The following is a 15,798-nucleotide window of genomic DNA, read 5'->3' on the forward strand; positions in this document are numbered from 1 at the left end:
TCACTTGTCTCTTGTTAAATGCAAAGCTACATAACGGACTATATTTGACTGTGCCAACCGCGTATCGAACTCCGATTTTATTTATCTTGATGAGCCTGTAAGATTACTTCTGCGTTAGCGAGAGCACCCCATTCTAGTGGACAGTGTAAGAACTTGAAGACTGATGTTGATATAAGCCTTCACCTCGTGCAACTAACTATTCACGTAATGTAATATATATCTTCGAGAGAATTTTGTAAACTTGGCTGAGAGCTATAAATTCGAATAGCCCTTCAGTAATTAAGTTGTACCTGTGAAAAAAAGAAGGGCTGGCGAAACGACGAGTAAGTAACTGAACAAGAACATTAAACAAATATTTGGAAGTACATGCTTGGATTGGAAAAGTTGTTTCAGTCTTATAAGGTAATACGACGTGAACTGGAAGATAAGTGTTAACCCTAAAGTTGATTTGGTTTTAATAACGTTAAAAAACTCGTTGAACGTTTGAAACCTGTCTCGCACGTATATCGCTGTTGTGCAAGATTCGAATCTTCGTTCCAAACTTTTCTCTAAAACCAGTAGTTAACGTGAATTATTTTTCGTGTTTAATCAGCGATAACAGGAATAATTATGTGGATACAGATAATTAAGATTTATTTCCCTTTTGCTCTTAAACCTTTTGTTTAAAATCGTAATACTATTTTCTGATATCTTTGTACCGATATCGCCTTGAAAACATACTGTTTATCAGTATTGTAGGGTCAATACTAACTAGCTCTTACTGTTATTTTTAGCCGCGGCATAGCGGTTCATAGTACGCCTCTGAGTTGTTTTTTAAGAGCACAAACGTTTAGCTCACAGCTTCGTCATTTCTTGATGTATTTGAGATTTTATTGCAGTTTTGAACTCGGAAGATCAAACCCTTTCGACTGACGTATTTGATCACGTCCAAAGTCTCATAGATGAATCTACTCTAATCGTGCCTAAAAGAATTTCTATTTGAGGGTAGGCGAGTAGATAACGTGCTGAGTAATAAAGTTGAATCGGGTTGTATGCTTGGTATTGCCTATACAGAAAAATATAGCTAATAAATAGACTAGTAGATTATCCCTGCCTAAAAGTGTTCCAAGTGTTGTGGATATTAAGGATTCGTTCTTATTTATTTTAGTAACCTTTAATTTTTCGGAGCAATTCAATAACGTAATAAGTTATTAGTAGCGTACTAGGTTAATACTGTATTTCTGGAAACGGATTCCTGCTTATCCTAGAATTTCCAGTTCATCAATTCGAAAATAAATGTTGGGTTATTACAAAGGGTTGCCATTGTTGTTTGTTATTAAACACAAAAATTCACAAAGGGTTATCTGTGTTCTGCCCACCATGGGTATCAAAACCCGGTTTCTTGTGGTATAAGTCCGCCGACATTCCACTGTGCTACTGGGGAATCACAGAGGGTTCTTGCCTTCATAATATTTATCTTTTGCCATAACTGAAAAACCTACAATAACTTCAGAATATATTTCACGGTATCACTGACCATTAGATACCACTTTGGAGAGCTAATTATTAGAATATTTTAGAATAGGCCTTTGTTTGCAGTTATAACTCTGAGTGTAAGTTGTAGAACAGTCTTTCATTGCAGTTATAACTTTGAAAATGAGTTATCAGTTCGAGAATAATACCTGTAATATTACCCCACCTTTAAATAGTCTAAAAACGTCATTTTTGTATAAATATTTATTTACAATAAAAAGAATACAACATTAAAATCATTGCAACTTCTCTTTGTTGACATGAAAATGACAAGAATGTCGAAATGTTGTTCTTCACTTTACTTTACTTAAAGTTTCAATACTCGTACCAGCCATCTTGATAATACATTTTACTTCAAGTGGATTTTCGTTATCACGGACAATAAATAGTTATTAAAAACAGGACTAGCCATAAAAGAGATTTCACACATGTTTTGGTATCTGTGTAAAGTATTGTAACATTGTATTCATTTCAATCGTAAATACTCTATTTTATTACAGACATTAGAGTAGCCTATTTTTCGGAAAGTCAGTGTTAAAATTCCGTAGTTTTTAATGTCGATAATGATTTCAGAGATATAACATGAAATAATTCAGAAATGAAATAAATTTTATAATATTGTTCAGATTGTTGGTACAAAATAAATTTCTGTTTAAAATTAACTTTACTAGAGTGTTGCTTCATACAAGTTCACATAAACCTCGTTCATGCGAATGTATATAAATAATTTGTGTATCTAGTAAAAATAAAAATAAAATGTATTAACTGTTGCGTTTTTTATTATTTTCATGGAGAAAAACAATCTTGTATTATTTGGAGGTTATGTCACAAGTTCCTGAAGAAATCTACCACACGAAGTATTATACAGATATTAAGGTATACACTCAACGTCTTTCAAGGTTTTGTGTAAAATATTTGAGTTTTATAGAAGGATCTCCACCTTTCATAGTTTAGACGAACAGAAAGAATTAATTCATTAAATATTCATAAAGGAAAAACGATTTCAAATAATGGCATAAACATGGAAATTTCTGATCATATGTCAAATATTCAACATACTTCTTGTGAAAAGATGACTTTGTGAAGTCATGTTCAGAAAATAGAACTTTCTGTATTCCAGATACGAACTATCCAGATAATATCATCTACTCAGAAGCTTCACACGAACCATCTTCCAAAGAAAAGGTAGCCGGACAAAAACTGACAGAAAAATATGATACTCTGGGCCGAATTAATGTAGAGGACACAGACAAAAGTATCAGTTGTGGTTATTTGACGATGCGGATTTTCGACAGGATTTAGAAGATGAATTAAATAACTTATGCAGCGAATTGACATAGCCCAAGTCGAAACGGTTTTCGTAGCCACAAAACACTTGTGTTTGTGTGCCAGTGTCTGGCCAATCTGTATTTGAGAAAGCCAGAGGAAGAATGGCAGTTAGCCCTGACAGGTATCCCTGTCCTGCTGTTTGATGAAGGAGAAACGAAAGCACGAACTCAACGAAGACTGAAACTGGTCCTCGCCGAAAAATGCACAGGTTTCATTCTTTGGCATGATGTCATTGACAATTTGACGAACTGCGAGGCCCAAGATAATACTTTTCACACCATGTTCCTTTCCACCGATCCTGTGAAACCACCAAATGGGTGGTTTCAGTTTCGAAAACAAAACAGCTGCCAGATAGTTTCACGAACAAGTCGACCTACTGACGTCGGACCCTCTCAATATATCTTTATCCGTTCCTAAAGCTAAAGGGAAAAATTCCAGGAAGTTGAAAAAAAATAAAGTTACCCTAAAAATGTGATATTTCTCTTCCTTGCTATTTCGAACACGTCACAAGTATTGATATTAGAGATAAAGAGCAATTTTATACGCTGACGAATTTAGTGCAAAGGAAATCTAAAAAGGCATTAGAGCAATCTGTTCATGAGTAGACGTCCATTGGGACCAATAGTACCTTTCCTCATGGAGACCAAATTAATGTAGAATGCCCGTACTTAATTATTATTAGACTAGAAGGTTTTGATGTTTCGCCGATATCGTAAAAACGATTCGTGAACAGTATAAGCACTGGTGTGACGTTTCGTATGATGACAATTTTTATATTAAATGTGCAAAGTGGAGAATGGTAATTCGAACAATATGTGCAAGTTTGTTAAGAATCGCTGTGTATTTGTGATTTCTTTCTCTCAGAACATATGTGAACCCTAGAACGAACCACATCTATTGGACAAAGTGACATACACAGTTATAATATTCGTATTTTCTTATAGGACGCAATTTTTTTTCAATTTAAAAAATGGATTTCAAACAGTCCGTTTATATTGAGAATTTCATGTATCGTTTTTGTTAATTTAAGTTTGATACATAAGCACGTTTCTGCAACAGTTAAGTACGTTTAGAGAACTAATATATAACTTAATTCTCAAGTTAGGATTCTATTAGTGAAATATATTAACCAGTTTTAGAGTAGAAATAGGTTTTTAAAAGACAAACCATCTCTCGAGATGTTACCTTCAGGTTATAGTTAATAAAATTATGTGTCAACTTTCTTTTAAGAACTTTATATTGAACACAGCAGTATAAATTAATTTAGAAAATTAGGTTTTTAGCTTTAAGATTCAAACAAGGCTTGGTTCAATATATATATATTATTCATTAATATTTACTTTATTTCTGCACTTGATTACAAGAGCTGACATTTTGGAATGTATAGATCGCTCTCTCTCTCTCTCTCTATATATATATATATATATATATGTATGTATGTATGTGTATGTGGGTATCGCCATTACATAAACAAGTCTGGATTTAAAATATGAATATCTTTTTAATTATTTTAACTGATTTAAACCGTAATTATAACAAAAAATCAGATGGCGCTGTCTTTCTTAAAAGCAGACTAAGCTTTTTAACTCACGTTATCTTGTATTTGTCAACAAACTTCTTATATAAACTTTTATAACAAAATGTAGTCAACATTAACGACACGTAAACCACTAATAATTATTCGCTCTGGTTATAACAGATATAGTGTTGTTGAAATGTTGTGGAACAGATTTCTTTATTTGCGGGCAGAAATCCTTATTAATATTTTAAACCTGAAATTGCTAATGTATTTTCTTGTATGTTGTAGAATTCACTAAGACTTAAATCACAAAAAAACGTGACATTTGTAAATGACTTTTAATTAACTTCTATGTTTGGTTACAACGTTATTTTTATATGGAGAGTGAACCTGAAAATGTGTGCACACGTGTATGTACTGCAATATAATGACAAAAACCCTTAAACCAATTTTTTAGTAAATATTACGTCCTGTGAATTCTTTTTAAAAAACTAGTTTCTTCAAATATCGGAATTTTTTCTTTAATACCAACTTTCGTGAGTCAAGTTCTCTGTCATCACCAATTTTCGTGAAACAAGCTTCCTTCCTTTATAAAAATAATGTGCAACAATTATGTGTAGTTAGAATACAGACAGTTTTATACGACATTTTATGAATAATTAGTTAGTTAGATCTCATTAACAAGAATTGTTTTTAAATTACTTAAGTTAAAACTCGTAACGATCCTTAATTTCTTGTGTTTTTTATAAAACAGACCTTGAAATTTAAACCAATAGTGTGATGGTAGAGATACTAGAAATAGCATGAACTTTATGAATTATGGTTCAAAAAAAGGAAAAAAAAACCTGTAATTAAATAATTTGGCCTTACTGTTTGCTGTCGTTAAACTTTATTACATATGTCTTCGAAAAAATATGTGTCGTTGATATATATATACATGAATAGACGCCTTTCATTCGAGTTAATTTTTATTAGTTTATTATATCTTAGTACAGAGCCGGGGTTGTTTTTAAGGGACAGAATCCGATATTTCCATCAGTCTTACAGTGTTATTGTTGTTATATGAACGTATAACTACTTATACTGTTTTTGTTAAAAAAAAGTTTTAAATTGTATAGACAAACATAATTTATGTGGCTTGTACGTCACTAAAAGTTAACTACTTTGAATAATTTTATTCCAGGATCTTTTCTGGTTTGTGCCTTCTTGTTTTTTAAATTTTATTTTGTACATTTATGCATTAGATATGGAAATGGTGCTTGCATTGTGATCTCTACATATATTTACTTCGTTCTATATTAAACCTCAGCTAAGCCTTTTTCATTTATCAATAAATTTTCACCTGACAAATATTTAGCGATCTGCAGATAATTTGTTCACCGAGGAAGACAGGAAGAGCTAAACATCTGTTTCTTTTCTTTGTATAACGTTTACACAACCAGTTCCCCCAATCATCAGGTTTCTGAATTACATTCACAAACTACTTACTAAAAACAGCATCGTCGATTTTCTGTGTAGCATCTGTTAAAGCGAAGCTGTAAAAGAAGTTATTTTCATTTTCTTACGTTAATAATCGGAGCAGGAGGTGAATGTGTGGTGAGTAAAGAAAAAGTTCGCAGAATTTTTCAGCTTGAAGTGGCACTTATCTGAGATAGTTCAGTGGAAACCACTGATAATTTGTGAAGAGAATTTATTAGACTCGTGTTTGTACTTCATTAAAGAATACTTTCTGTGTAACGGAAACAAATTTTTATTCAGAAAAAGTGAGTAAACCTAATACATGAGAAACACTCAAGAATCTGAAAATGTATCAGTGAAGTATTCGAGGATAAGACCTCATCGCACTAATTCAGATAATAGTGTATTTTTACCTTTTCTGATACACTAAGGTATTCTTGATTTTTGATATACAGTGGCACCTCGGTTCTTGAACTTATTCCGCTTTTTGAAAACTGAATCAATTTTTCTCATAAAAAATACTGTAAATTAAATTAATCCGTTACAGACCTCCAAAAATTACGCATTTTGAAGCATTTTAAGTAAAATATTGCTTATTTATACCTGTATAATAATACTTATATGCATAAAGTCAGCCACAGAAACTATAAACACAGTAAAAAACAATAAATGAAAATTTAACTACACTTTACCTGTGCTGAGGAGAGCTGATGGCGTAAGTGAAAGGTGGTGAGGAACGTGGAGAGTAACAGGGTTATTATTGTTTGGAAGGGGTGTCATCTTCCATAAAAACGTCAGGTAACTCTCCTTCTGGAGTTCTCTCTCTTTTCTGTCGCTTTGCACCTCTGCAACCTGCTTGAGACTTACTGGACCTATTTCTCACTAAAAACTTTTCTAATGAGGCTTGTTTCTGCCTGCATTTTATAATGTTTCTGAAGTAAGACATGGCTTTGTTATTGAAAAGGTTTATGCTGCGATTTCCTACAGCTTTGTCAGGGTGAAAATTTTCCACAAAACTTTGTAACTCTCCTATATTTCCACACATTTCCTTGATCAGTGAACTACAAACATCATCCCTTCCCTCCTCCTCATCTGAAGACACTTCCTCAGTTTCCTTCTGTTACTGCTCCTTCTAAAGGTCTTGGAGTTCTTCCGTGGTGAGCTCAGTGTTGTGGTCTTCCACCAACTCCTACACATCATCACCACTCACATTCAAGCCTATACACTTGCCTAGTGAGACAATATCCTCGACAACAGGCTCAACCTCAAAGCCTTCAAAGTGTCTATTTGCTACTGAGTCTGTCCACAATTTATTCTGAGTTCATAGTCCTCAAAGACACTTCCCTCCAGGTTTTGTCTATGATTCTCAAGCAATGGAGTACATTAAAGTGATTTTTACAGAACTCTCTGAAGGTTAACTCTGTGTTAGTGGTCACTTCAAAGCACCTTTGAAGCAGTGCTTTGGTGTAGATTTTCTTAAAGTTCGATATGACCTGCTGGTCCATTGGCTGAATGAGAGGAGTCGTGTCAGGGAGCAAGAGCTTTACAGTAATGAAACTGTACTCCTCCACCAACCCGTTTTCCAAGCCTGGTGAGTGAGCAGGTGCATTGTCCATCACAAGAAGGGCCTTGAGTGGTAACTATTTTTCCGTGAGGTAATTCTTTACACTTGGGGCAAACACTTTATGGACCCACTCCATAAAAAATTGCTTGGTTACCCATGCTTTACTATTAGCCCTCCACATGACATTTAGTTTACTTTTCAGGACATTATTTTTCTTAAAAACCCTCGGATTCTCAGAATGGTACACAAGCAAAGGCTTAAGTTTTAAATCCCCACTTGCATTACTACATAACAATAGAGTTAGCCTGTCCTCCATTGGCTTGTGTCTTAGCAGTGACTTCTCCTCCTTGGTGATGTAGGTCGTCTTTGACATTTTCTTACAAAAGAGGCCTATCTCATCACAGTTGAACACTTGTTCGGGAATAAAACCCTCAGCTTCTACATAATCCTTAAATTCCCAAACAAATTTATCAGCAGCATCTTTGTTAGAACTGGCACCCTCCTCATGTCTCACCACACTATATATGCCACTTCTCTTCCTAAATTTTTTAAACCACCCCTACTGGCACTAAAGGCATCGCTTGTATCAGCACTCGTTCCAGAGGTGTTTTTCAGGAGGTCAGCATGCAACTGCTTTGCTTTCTCACAAATGATGGGGTCAGAAATGCTATCACCAGCTAACTGTTTTTCGTTTACCCAAATCAACAACAGTTTTCTACCTCTTCCATTGTTTGTGATCTTTGTGGCGTAAGCACTGTCACTCCTTTTGCAACATCAGCTCCTTTGTTGACCTCTTTATTTTTCAGTTTGGTGCAGACTGTAGACTTCGCCATACCAAACTGTGTAGCAAGATCAGACACGCGAACACCACTCTCATACTTCGCTGTGAGATCTTTTTTCACCTCTATTGTGCCTATAACAACTTTTATTTTTGGTTTGCTACTTTCATTCTCTTTCTTTGACCCCATGGTGGCTTATTTAATCAGAATATTGAGAAAAAAAAAAAGAAAAACGAGAACGTTCACAGCAGCTTTTAGCGGGGGTGTGGACTGAGTGACAGATGCGGGTAAATTGTTTTGGGCAAGCTTGGCGTGGGCTGAAAATGGTTGAAGGGTCGTTCGGGTCATCAGTCGGGTTATTTCGGGGGTTTGGGCTTCGACAGCTTGGTTCGGGAACCGAGTTTATGTTCGACAATCGAGACATTTTTTTTCTCAAACAATATGTTCGAAACCCGAATTGTTCGAGAACCGAGGCACCACTGTAATTTCAAATTATCACCTACACGTAATAGTTGATAACTTTGCTGTAAGGTATTTTGATGTTATATTATTGGGTCATCAAGGTACTTTCTCTGAGGACTTATTTATCTTCTCGGAGTAATACAAATTCGTTAATAATAATAACATACTTCGCTTTAAAAACGTATTATCAATTCATGATCTGATATAAAAATTTGACTACAACAAGTGTTTTTTTATGAATTGTTATAAAGATATTACTATTTGTGAAAACAGTTTGTGGCAACGATTGAATATTTTAAATAGAACGTAACGAATATTTGTGTGTCTTTGAAACGATACTTTATTTTAAAGGCTTTAAATATATTGTATTTTTATTGTATAAAACAAGCAAAATTGGCTTTAAAGTGATATTGAGACGTGGAATTTTGCTGTACCTAGAACTATTTTTATTTCTGCCTTTAAACCGCGTTAAAATATTACATTTTTGTTTTGTATGTTCATATTATAAATTTTGAATGTTAACTTCATATGATGTTTCAGGCTGGAATGTAACATCCGAGCTATGCTGTATGTGTACGATGGCTGGATGTAAGTTCAAATATAAAGCCTTCATTTTTATCTCTTTTTCTATAAAGAATGTAGGCTATAACATTAAATAAAAGAATATAAAATAATAAAAATGTGTTTTTCATAGCATCTTTATTGTGGTTATTCCTAAAATAAATCAGTACTAATATTTTAACAGTATTTCCTAGTATGGTTCGCTCGTTGATGAGTACAAAGACACATAATGGGCTATCTGTGTCATGCCCACCACGGGTAAAGAAACCTGGTTTTTGGTGTTACGAGCCTGTACAATTATTGCTTAGCCACTAGATGTCGATGGGGGAAGGAGGTTATGTCACTGAGTAAAAAAATCTACAAGAGGTAGTTCATGGTTTTAGTCCCTTTCTTAAATTAAAAACGTTACATAAATGAGTTACTTTAAGGGCTTTCTTATATAAAAGTGTATAGATAAATTACAGCAGGGTTTATCAACGGGTCCGGCATGGCCAGGTGGTTAAGGCGCTCGACTCGTAATCCGAAGGTCGTGGGTTTGAATCTCCGTTACACTAAACATGCTCGCTCTTTCAGCCGTGGGGTGACGGTCAATTCCACTATTCGTTGGTAAAGAGTAGTGGGTGGTGATGAGGAGGCACTTTATAATGTTTGTTTGGAATTAAGAACAAAGCTATCTGTGCTCTGCCCACCACGGGTATCGAAACCCGGTTTCTAGCGGTGTGAGTCCGCAGACAACCGTTGGGCCACTGTAGGTCTTTATAATGTTTTAGTTTCAATGCGTAGAAATGGGTTAGTGCTGGTAATTGTTTCGATTAAGAACTTGCAAACACAGTTCAGTTTTCCGCAATAATTCACAAAACATTTGAAACCACAATTTTTTTATTCACATATCATGATTTAATACAATGTTAAACAGTTCCTTGAAAATGATATTTACAGTTCCTTTACCTACAATTTGTGAGAAATTAATTTTTATTTTACTGTGACATTAGGTTAGATAACTTCACCTATACGTTACTGTGGTGAACTACGTTTTAACCTTAATTTTGTATTCTGCATACAGTTTTATACTTTATTTATTACAAAGGGATTTTAAACTACTTACTTTATTACAGAAGGGATATTAAACTACTTACATTATTTATTAGATATATTTTTAAACTACTTACTTTATTTATTACATAATGATTTTAAACTACTTACTTTATATATTACATAATGATTGTAAATTACTTATTTTATTTATTGCATAATGATTTTAAACTACTTACTTTATTTATTATGGAAATAATTTTAAACAACTTAATTTTTTACAGAAGGAATTTTAAACTATTTACTTTGTAATAAATAAAGTGAGTTTGAAATACTTTATTTTTTATTACAGAGATTTTAAACTGCTTACTTTATTACAGAAGGGATATTAAACGACTTATTTATTACAGAAATAATTTTAAATGAATTACTTTATTTATTACATAAAAATTTTAAACCACATACTTTATTTATTACTTAATGATTTAAAATAATTTATTTTATTTATTGCATAATGATTTTAAACTACTTACTCTATTTATTACAGAGGGGTTTCAAACTACTTTATTTATTACAGAAATAATTTTAAACTAATTACTTTATTACAGAAGAAATTTTGAACTATTTACTTCATTTTTACAAAGAGATTTTAAACTACTTAGACTATTTATTATAAAGGGACATTAAACAACTTTATTTGTAACAAATTGAATAATTTGAAACTTCTAACTTTATTAAATAATGATTTTAAACGATTTACTTTATTTATTACAGAAAAATTTAATTTACAGAAAGAATATTAAAACTTCCTTTATTTAACTTTATTTACAGAAAGAATATTAAACTACTTCCTTTATTTATTACATAATGATTTTAAGCTACTTACTTTTTATATTACATAATGATTGTGAACTATTTATTTTATTTATTGGAAAATGATTTTATACTACTTACTTTATATATAACATAATGATTTTAAACTACTTACTTAAATAAAAATTTATTTAAAATAAAAATTTATAAAATAAAAATTTATAAACTAAAAATAAAATTACGCATTTCATATTGAATGTGTAAATATTTATAGTATATTTAATGCTAGTAAAGTAAGCTCTGGTAAGGGGTAATTATTTGGTTTTGAACAAACAAAAATAATAATTGTTCCAATTATATATAGGATTATCAGTACCAAATGTTTCTTTGCTATTTTAAAAGTAAAGTGATGTTATCTGTATTTGCGAATTCTGATGTTTGTGGGTGAACTCTATGAAGATGTTTTTGGCTGCTTCTAAGGTATAGATAATCAGAGGCCGACTGTTGTTTATTTGCTAGATTTATGGTTTTATTTGGGTGTTTTTATGTCGTTGTTTTCTTATTTTTCCCTGCTTGCTTGCTCTCTTTTATTTGTTTATTCTTTGATGAGTGCGCAGCTTTTAAATAGGTATATGTTTGTGTTCTACACCCTTGTGCAAATTAATTGAAACAAATGGTCATTTTACAATATTTTCAGCATGATGGCCGGTGTTGGCTCATTGGATTTCCTTTAACACTCATTTTTTTTCACACAGACGGCGTCATAAGCTGTGTTTTGCGGTACGGTCGATCTATTTCTGGAATATATGACGAAATTTTGAGGAATATTACGTTATTCGAAATTGCATTAGAAGGGCAAAGAGACCAGTCAAAAAACAACTTCTTATCAACTCAATGAAGAAAAAACGGTATCAATGAGGTCTGAAATACAAGAACTAGACGCAAAAACAATGAAAGAAGGTGGTATTCAGTGACAAGGCTCATTTCTTCGTACAGGTCAAAGAAGTCTGCGAAAATGCAGACTTCTTTGACCGGGTGAGAAACTTCAAGAATCTTACATCAATCATTTCATAGAACATCCCTTGAAGAAGATGTTTTGAGGCTTTTTTCAGCTACTATGGCGTCGGAGGCTTACATACCGTGAAACTAATATTTAATCAAATATAAAATTATCAGAAATAACCACTTTATAATGAAGCATCTGATTTTCTGAATCTATCCTCCTCTGTTTAATAGCACGATGGCAATCTTTGGTAGTTAAAATATTAGAATTATTCTGTAACTATGCATCAGTACTGTTATTGGTTGAAAATTGTTAAGATAAGGCCTCCACACTGTCACAAATAAGCTATACGAGAGTGTGAACTTTTCTATAGGCTTAACAGTAATTTTGAGGGCTATTACCTCTTGATATATTTGTTAGGCATTGAACACATAGCCCATTGTTCAAGTTGTATTTAAGAAAACACAGACACAGTAGAGTATCACTTCTTTTCTTGGAAGTAACTTATTTCATTTCATCAGAATCGCCTTATTTTACGAGTGTGTGAATATCAATTCCTTTTAGTGGATGTAAACTATTTTAAACTATGGATACTAGAGGTAAATATGTTGACTAGTTAAAAGTTGAGGGATAGAAGCTTTACTGAACCTAAATGCTGTTTCTGTTTAAAATGTAAAGAAAAATTGAGTCATTATAAATGAAAGTTAGACAATGTCGTGTATTTTAACAGGCGGTGGATGGTGATGACTAGCTGCCTTCCCTCTAGTCTTACACTGCTAAATTAGGGATGGATAGCACAGATAGCCCTCGAGTAGCTTTGTGCGAAATTAAAATAAAACAAACCAATGAGAGGAGTTACAAAGTTCCATGAAGATTACCCAAACACAATGGATAGAGTTTTGAGGAACGCACTAACCGAATCTAGTATCTGTTTCTTCTCTCCTCCCCTTCCCCAGATCCTGTGTTCATGAAGTTTCAAACTGTGTTTATATTCTCACACAGAAGCTATTGAAACTAAACATACCTTACGTGCACAGATACCAATGCCACGGTTTGATACCAAAAGGGTTTAGTGTTTTCTTTTATACTAACCCTACTTATAGTTAAATATAAAATAATTAGATGTCATAGGGAAGCTTAATTGACATATTGAGGTATCTGTAAATCATGAAAAGTCCTAAACTCCACAGATATTTTGTGCTAGTTATATCTAACATAGGTATGAGTTTACCTTAAAATTAAGAATAAATCTCTTATGTTTTGAAGAAGGTTTTAATTATTGTACAATTATATGGAAATTCAAAGTATTTAAAACAAGTTGTGGCTGTATTATTCAGTCGCAGAAAGATGCTAGTTCTTTCAAAGAAGTCTTGGCTTATTATTATTCAAGTAAAGAGAAATTCAAACTGTTTTAAAAATATGTGACTTTTTACTTATAGAAACGGGCCTGGCATGGCCGAGCGCGTTAAGCCGTGCGCTTCGTAATCTGAGGGTCGCAGCTTCGCGCCCGAGTCACGCCAAACATGCTCGCCCTCCCAGCCGTGGGGGCGTTATAATGTGACGGTCAATCCCACTATTCGTTGGTAAAAGAGTAACCCAAGAGTTGGCGGTGGGTGGTGATGACTAGCTGCCTTCCCTCTAGTCTTACATTACTAAATTAGGGACGGTTAGCACAGATAGCCCTCGAGTTGCTTTGTGCGAAATTCCCAAAACCAAACTTACAGAAATATTCAGAATGCTGTAGGGTATTTAAGAACAAATCTAACACGCACGTGAACTTTCGAACCTTCCATTTAAGTGTTAAAGCGCCATCTATCCTGTATTTGAGTTATAACCAGGGAATATGCTTGAAAATGTGTTAAAATGCTATTATCGAATCTTGCCATTTCTTTTTAATAAATGTCAATTTTGTATTCAGATCTTTTCTGCCTGAAGGTTCAGTTGAAAAGACTGACCTTCAACAAACAGTAGCAGCATGAAAATAGAGGAATAAAACCTATATTAACTTGTGTTTAACAGCATATTAAAACTGTTTTATTGACTTATATTTTAATAAAAATAGTCTATTGTGACGTTTAAAATATTTATTTAGCAGGTACTTAGAGGTAAAAGGAATCATGTTACTAAGTTGAAAAATATATATTGTATACCGGACCACAGATCCGAGGTCCCATGTTTAGAGACAGACTGTGCACACTTCTATTTCACTTACAGCGAATTTAATGTTAAAAATTGTACCATGTATTTATGCAGAGGTAGGTGCGTTATAAAAGTGACTGTCAAATAACATTATTTAGTTGGAGTATCATTATTCCCCCTTCATTCTATCATTTCGAAATTAGGAACGACAAGAAAACAAAGCCCCTGAGCAGCTTTAGGGAAAATTCAATAAGTAACAAACGGAGAAAAAAAAATCATTGTAAATTATATGAATAGTAAACGATTGTTCCTACACACAAATAAAAACTGAAAACAGAAATATCGTCGTTTAGAGAAAACGAAAACTTAATGTGTTGACAAACAGCATTTCTTTGTTCTGATTAACGTCATTACTTTCTCTCTCTCTATCTTTTAATAGAACACAATCAGCTGTCTTCACTCTGTTCACTTCTTGAAACGAATTCCGGGATCAGCAATACAATTTTGTTATACTGACACTGTCTATTGACATTTATATTTTTGTTACAGTGATTTTAATTTTGTTTTGTTTCTTGATAGTTTGTTTGCTAAGTTTTAACAAAATTATAGTAGAGGAAACTAATTTCCTTATAAATCAGGTTTGTTTGTTTTAAAGTAATCAAAACATGAAGTAAAATGAAAGCAGCAATGATAAAATAAAAATTTATAAACTATGTTTTTCTTTGTAACTGTACTACATATCATATAGTTTATGTAACGATATAGATGTAACTGTACTACTTATCAAATAGTTTATGTAACGATATAGATGTAACTGTACTACTTATCAAACAGTTTATGTAACGATATAGATGTAACTGTACTAGTTATCAAATAGTTTATGTAACGATATAGATGTAACTGTTCTACTTATCAAATAGTTTATGTAACGATATAGATGTAACTGTACTAGTTCTCAAATAGTTTATGTAACGATATAGATGTAACTGTTCTACTTATCAAATAGTTTATGTAACGATATAGATGTAACTGTACTAGTTCTCAAATAGTTTATGTAACGATATAGATGTAACTGTACTAGTTCTCAAATAGTTTATGTAACGTGTTGGGCTTCTCTGTGTCACATTTTAACGATCCACAGAAGGTAAAGTTACAGTAAAGTGTGAATGTTGTATTATGTTCTATTTAATATTATAGAGACAAGTTATGGCAGTATCCGTGTAACAACTTAAATAAATGTTTTTCTTTTCTTTTCGAGTTACGAAGGGAGAAGTGTAATGAGTAGGAACAACTGTGTTAGAATTGAAACAACGTTCCAAACGAATAGTGGGATTGGCCGTCCAATTATGACGCCCCACTGCTGAAAGGGCGAGCATGTTTGGTGCGACCGGGAGTCGAACCCGCGACCCTCGAATTACGAATCGAACGCCTTATCTCACCTGGCCATGCCGGACCAAATCTGAAAGAAGTCAATTGGTTACAGCGACCCCGTAACAATAAAATCTTTGAATTACAAAAAATAATGAACGACTTAAGGCTTGGGCACCGTATGTTTGCGTTAGGCTTAAAACTAATTGAATTATGAGCCAAGGATAGAACCAGAAACACACACATACACTTCATGCTG

The 15,798-nt window shown here is 33.1% G+C and overlaps 2 protein-coding genes across 12 annotated transcripts in view; both read left to right on the top strand.

The window, feature by feature from the left end:
- The window catches only part of LOC143242465 (uncharacterized), a 52,054-nt gene extending 42,737 nt beyond the window's left edge, over nt 1-9,317 (top strand). For 10 of the 11 annotated variants that reach the window (XR_013022772.1, XR_013022771.1, XR_013022777.1 and 7 more), the window contains 2 exons: nt 2,307-2,388; nt 2,633-9,317. The gene's annotated coding sequence lies outside the window, so the exon portion shown is untranslated. The remainder of the gene's footprint in view (nt 1-2,306; nt 2,389-2,632) is intronic. The other variant, XR_013022773.1, reaches the window with a different exon arrangement.
- The window catches only part of LOC143242462 (dynein axonemal heavy chain 7-like), a 141,916-nt gene extending 128,466 nt beyond the window's left edge, over nt 1-13,450 (top strand). The window contains exons 9-10 of the transcript XR_013022746.1: nt 9,164-9,211; nt 11,785-13,450. The gene's annotated coding sequence lies outside the window, so the exon portion shown is untranslated. The remainder of the gene's footprint in view (nt 1-9,163; nt 9,212-11,784) is intronic.
- Nucleotides 13,451-15,798: the final 2,348 nt, after the last annotated feature.

This window comes from Tachypleus tridentatus, unplaced genomic scaffold (genome assembly GCF_004210375.1).
Source record: "Tachypleus tridentatus isolate NWPU-2018 unplaced genomic scaffold, ASM421037v1 Hic_cluster_2, whole genome shotgun sequence".
Classification (NCBI taxonomy): Eukaryota; Metazoa; Arthropoda; class Merostomata; order Xiphosura; family Limulidae; genus Tachypleus; species Tachypleus tridentatus.